Raw genomic sequence first — 6,000 nt, 5'->3', positions numbered from 1 at the left:
CGTGATTGAATCAGCTCGTCCGTGTTCTGATCCGGGAAAAGAGCCCACAGGCACGCTTTTCTTTTTCTCACCTTCTTTTGGTTTTACTACTTACTATTTAAACCAGCTGTTTGATCTCATTTTCAAGAGACGAAGGCAGCTTAAAAACACCGTGAACAACAGCTGCAACATGCAAGAGAGTCAAAGTCAGGGGCCAAAGTGGGGCCCGATTGGGCTCCAAGATGATTTTAAATCCTTAAAAAAAAATTGTTAGAATAAAAAATCGATGGTAACAATATTCTTTGAATACCGTCGATCATCGCTGATGATCTGAGACGGTGACAAAGGGAACTCAACAATACTAAAGAATGGGTGTAAAGTTAATTCCCTGGAACTATGTAATAAAGTAGGGACAATAAATTAGAAGGAAAAACAACGACGTGGTAAATGCAAAAAAAATTAAAAAGGGCCTAATTTCTCCAAAAGGCACCGAGGCATCTGGGATTTAAATACGGCTCACGAGGAAGCTGTTTCTATGGCGCAATGGCAACAATGAGAAATGATTTTAGACAATGTCATAAAAAAAGGTCTCCTCAAAAGTATTGCGATGTTGTACTTATTGTGTATTTTCTGTCACCACCAAAAAAACATTAAAATAAATCCATGGTCTGGTTTACCTTAATCTGATTTAAAGAAAATACAGCAGCTCAACACGGAGGGTTGAAAGAAGCTAAACTTCAGAACCAGAGCTAACGAGCTGAAGAGAACACACACACACACACACACACACACACACACACACACACACACACACACACACACACACACACACAGCGGTGAGCCCTTGTCGGCGGTTGGAGCTCCGTCTCTCCTGGATGCATCTGGGCTGAAATCAATAGGGCCCTCGCAGCATATCATTAGACATAAGTATTATAATTACTTGTGTTATTAATATCGCCTTAATACCGGGGGGTAATACCACACGTAATTCAGCCCCATTGAGGGAAGAGAAAATAAGATAATCACAAATGCATCTCTTATGAAAATCAATGTTGAAATGAATATTCCAATAACGGCAAAAAACGCCGCCCCTCGTTTTTTTTTCTTTCTCATGCATACCAACCAATCATTTTCTGCATTCATCTGGAAAAAATATATATAAATATGTCACACGGGCGCCCATTGTCCCGGGCAAAACAATATGGATTTGTGTTGCCTCGCAAAAATTTTTAATAAAAAGCTATTGATCGGGGATCGAGCGGTTGCCCCTTCCCCCTCCCCCAGACCCCAGCGGGTCCAGATCATTAATGTCCTCCACTGCTGGCTTCACTGGCTCAGATGTGTCCAGTATGGGTCCGGAAAGGGACCGGTAAGGGTCTGGTAAGGGTCTGGTAAGGGTCTGGTAAGGGACCGGTAAGAGTCTGGTAAGGGCCTGGTAAGGGTCTGGTAAGGGTCCGGTAAGAGTCTGGTGAGGGTCTGGTAAGGGACCGGTAAGGGACGGGTAACAGTCTGGTAAGGGACCGGTAAGGGTCCGGCTAGGGTCTGGTAAGGGTCTGGTAAGGGTCTGACATGATGGGGTCTGGTTCCAGAGACACGAGAGCTCCTCTTCCTCCACAAGTCTCCTGATGAACCACAAGTATTAAACGTGATGCTTTAAAACACACTCACTGTCATCCAGACAGAGTGTGTGTGTGTGTGTGTGTGTGTGTGTGTGTGTGTGTGTGTGTGTGTGTGTGTGTGTGTGTGTGTGTGTGTGTGTGTGTGTGTGTGTGTGTGTGAGGGGCCATGTCCTGTGTGTGCCAGCCCAGTAGACTGTTGTGCGTCCTCCGTGTCTCCGTGCAGGCAGACACACACTTCTTCTCGAGCAGGTATCAAAGACTTGGCTCAGCGAGACACTTTTAATTACCAGGTACTTCCCTTATGCTCGCGATTTCAATTTCTCCCTGCAAAAAGCTGGTAATGATATTCAAAATGCCCGCTGGCGTCTTTTTCTTCCACACACACACGCTAGGATGTGAATACCCAGTTTATGGGCTTATTTGTCCTCCAGTCACTTTGTAAAATCTTTATTCCGCCGAAGATCTCTTTCTTTTTTTTTTCCTCATGTGAGCCTCGCTGGAAGGAATGGCAATACAGGTTTTTTTGGGGGGGGGGATCAATGCAGAATGTATTAGCCTGCACTACTGAGACCGACTTCAATAATAAAAGAATTGATCCTTTAAAAGTGAAGCTTACTCCGGTACGGCGCTGAAAGAAGAGGACGTCCATTCCACCGCCCCCAAATAATATTCACATTGTATTTTCAAACCTGTGTCACATTCAGTCGCACAATTACTGAGGGCTTCTTGTTGGAATGCATGCATTATGGAGGAGCATGTCCAATAATGCAGCTTATGCAGCAACATATTCACTCCAGCACAAAGGAGGGGGAGAAGAAAAGAGAGGAACATGTAAGGATGAAGTTAAACGACGGGGAGACTTTGCATTTTATTTAGATTTTTCTTACTAGTGGCCATTTTTTTAATTTACCATCATCCAGTTAATTAGGTTTATTACAGTAGATGCACCACCTGCCATTTAAGTCCGTTCCAATGTCCTCGGCGCTTCTTGTTTCCCAAACACAAAGTCCCGGTTCTCCCTCAGTCACCGGACCGACCGACCCTCTGCAGCCGGCAGTAATCAAGCGTGAGGTGGATGTATAACAAGCGCACTTCACAGCGTGTTAACAAGCGCACTTCACACACTAATCAGCTCGAGTGGACTTTTGCATTTTGCGTCCCACAATCCTCGTGTTCATGTATTATGAAATGATCGGGGTAATCGATAGAGAAGGCCGTCCGCGACTTGCCCGAGGTAATGAGTTTGGGGGGGGTTGAGATAAATGCAAAGTGTGTGTGTGTGTGTGTGTGTGTGTGTGTGTGTGTGTGTGTGTGTGTTCAGAGGTATCAAAGAGTAATAAATACGCACAATGTGCTTTTTTCCAGAAAACTCCGGTGCATTGATTCTCCTCTGAAGGCTCGGCGTTGCCAACGCAACATATTAAACACAATAATACTGGAGACACTAGGAGCTATAAATAATCTCTCCCACTATCTGCTGCTCCGTGAACGTTTGACTGTACGTTCACGGTAAAGTACCGGCTTCCGGTCACATCACTTTCACAGCAAGTCACCGTATCATTTTTACAGGAAATTACAGAAAAATGCCGGATACACACGGAGACTTCACACCCAGTCACGGCATCAAATGACTGTGATTATGTTGCTGTAGTATTACGGTATTGAACTGTGACTATACAGTAAAATACCCGGTCCCGTTATTACAGCAGTGTGCTGTAGAATTACAGTACGGTGATCCCACAATGCTCTCAGGGATTTCACAAAAACATTCTGAGCACAGCGTTGTGAAACATACGCGATAAAAGCATTATTTCATGATGACATATTATGTTTAAATCTCGTGAAATTATAAGAATAATATATAATAAAAAATCATTTAAAATCATTATCAATAAAAAGTTAAAAAGACTGTTCTGAAAGCATCAGGCGGCGTCTTTAAATATCCTAAATGTTCCTAAAGAAGTTCTCAATTTAACAGAAGACACTGAAGCAGCACATTTCAACATTTAGGCAAATACTACTATTTTTTTTCTTTCGAAACAACTGAACAATAAATCAAATTAAACTAATTTCTAATTAATAAATCAAGTCATTGTTTCTACTTTAATGAAGTTGAAGGCGGTCCAGCTAAAATTAACCAAAAACTATTTCATGAATAAAGAGTATTCAAAAAGCAGTAGGAGTAAAAAAGGGGTTTGTGTGTAAAATATCTGGGGAAAAGATTTTTTATTTTTTTTTACTCCTTATTACTGTAAACACAGTCAAATCAGCTGAATGTTGTACATACAATTGCATCAAATATTACTTATTTGCAGTCTAACTAACCAAAAATGTAAAAAGTACAAGCCTGTAGCGGCCTAATGTCACACACACACACACACACACACACACACACACACACACACACACACACACACACACACACACAGAGTTCCACAGTTTCAGGGATGGTGCACAGACACCGCCTCCTGTAATCCCATCAACTCATGTCATGACAGCAGTCTGGATACAAGCCTATCTGCGAAGGCCTGTAATCCACGGCTAAGACTTCACACACCGCGCGCTCCCACTTATCCAGAAACACACGCACACACACACACACACACACACACACACACACACACACACACACACACACACACACACACACACACCACACACGTAAACACAGAGGAAAGTGATAGTTGGTGGCGTCTTCACTCGCAATTTGTCTTGGTGGGAAGACGAGGTGTTCCACTGTGATGTAGAAACGAATCTGAGTGTGTGTGTGTGTGTGTGTGTGTGTGTGTGTGTGCCAGGTTAAAGTGTGCGTCATGGATTTCACCTCAAGCCAAACACACACACATGGATGCATGAATTAGTTGTGCTTTAAAAAAAAAAGAGTTGAAAAGGATCCTAAAAATAGATAATATGTACAATAAAGGGTGAATAGAGGAAAGGAGTTTTCTGTGTTCATATATAATAATAATAAGTATATCAGTAAATATAGAGAGAGCTGTGTCTGAGAACACAAACGTGGCTCAAATATTACATATGGAAATAGAAGAAACTAGAATAAAAAGCAAAATAAAAAAGAGAGGATAAAAACTCAGTTTAGTTTGAAATAATGCAATACATTATCCAGATTAAACATCTAAAAAAATTAAAACCACACATAAAATAATCAAAATGGTGCTAAAAAAAAACAAGACAAAAGATGAGATAATCTACGACACATTCCTGCATGTCTTCAACACATTTCCTCTTGTCAAGCCATTCAATAAATCACCGGTCCAGGGGAACAATATGTCCATTATCATTCAGATACATGCAAAACGCCACAAAGAGAGGGAGAGAGAGAGATAATCGGACAAGGCACCCCTGCTCATGTCTTGCTTCAAAGCGAGAGAGAGAAAGAGAGAGAGAGAGAGAGAGAGAGAGAGAGAGAGAGGCAGGGTGCAGGACCCACACCGTGTAGTTCCAGCCAATTGCCTTCCAGAGAAGTGACCATGGGCCAGCGATAAACAAAGCACCATAGATCACTCCTCTCCAGACGGAGCCGGCGCTGGAGGAGCAGCAGCAGCAGCATCAGCATTAGCATTAGCATTAGCATTAGCAGCAGCCTGTATGCCTCTACCCCCTTCTCCGGATCCTTCGATGCTACATTTTGACGCCCTTTTTTGGGGTTTGTTGTCTTTTCGCAACCCCCCCCCCGCCCGGAGCGCCATAAGAGCCGGGGCTGTGGTGTGCCGTTCCTCTCCGTGAAGAGATTTTGAGAGAGAGAGAGAGAGAGAGACGGGGGAGTGCTACTGCTGCTTCCCAACACTGTGCCAATACAATAAAAAAAGAAAAGAAGAAACAAGCCTTAAATTGTTCCCGTCTCCCAAAGAGAACAACACAGAGCACTTACCCAGTCCCAGAGTCAGGCTCAGTGTTGGTTCTGATCCCAGTGTTTTGCGTCACAACAGAAAAAACCCTCAGACATTCCTCCAAAACAGATGTGCAAAAGAGGAGCAGCGAGGTGCCCCCCCCCACCTCCCCATCTTTTGTTTGTGAGCCTGCCTAGCTAGGTTTCTCTAGTTGTGCATGCTTCTTTTCTTTCTTTCTTTTTACCGCTTTGAAGCAGGTGGATGACAAAAACAAAAAGCATCAATCTCTCCAGGCACATTTGTGTGGCACGCCCGCTTTGACACGCACACCCCTCACCAGCCTCCACACACTATAATCACACATTCACATTCTCTACTCGCAGCGCCGGCAAGGGAACTACAAAAAGGATATTTTAAAAAGCTCAAGGACGAGCGTCGTATTGTCGGCGTGCGCTTTTGTTGTGATCGTGTTTTGATTGGAATAGAACGAGGAATTTTGCCGTATCTCCCGCTCTCCGTCTGCCATATGTTGAGGCAAAGAGAGTTATGGCAGT

Source organism: Taurulus bubalis (genome assembly GCF_910589615.1).
Source record: "Taurulus bubalis genome assembly, chromosome: 14".
NCBI classification, from domain to species: domain Eukaryota; kingdom Metazoa; phylum Chordata; class Actinopteri; order Perciformes; family Cottidae; genus Taurulus; species Taurulus bubalis.
Note: the sequence above shows the minus strand (reverse complement) of the source record.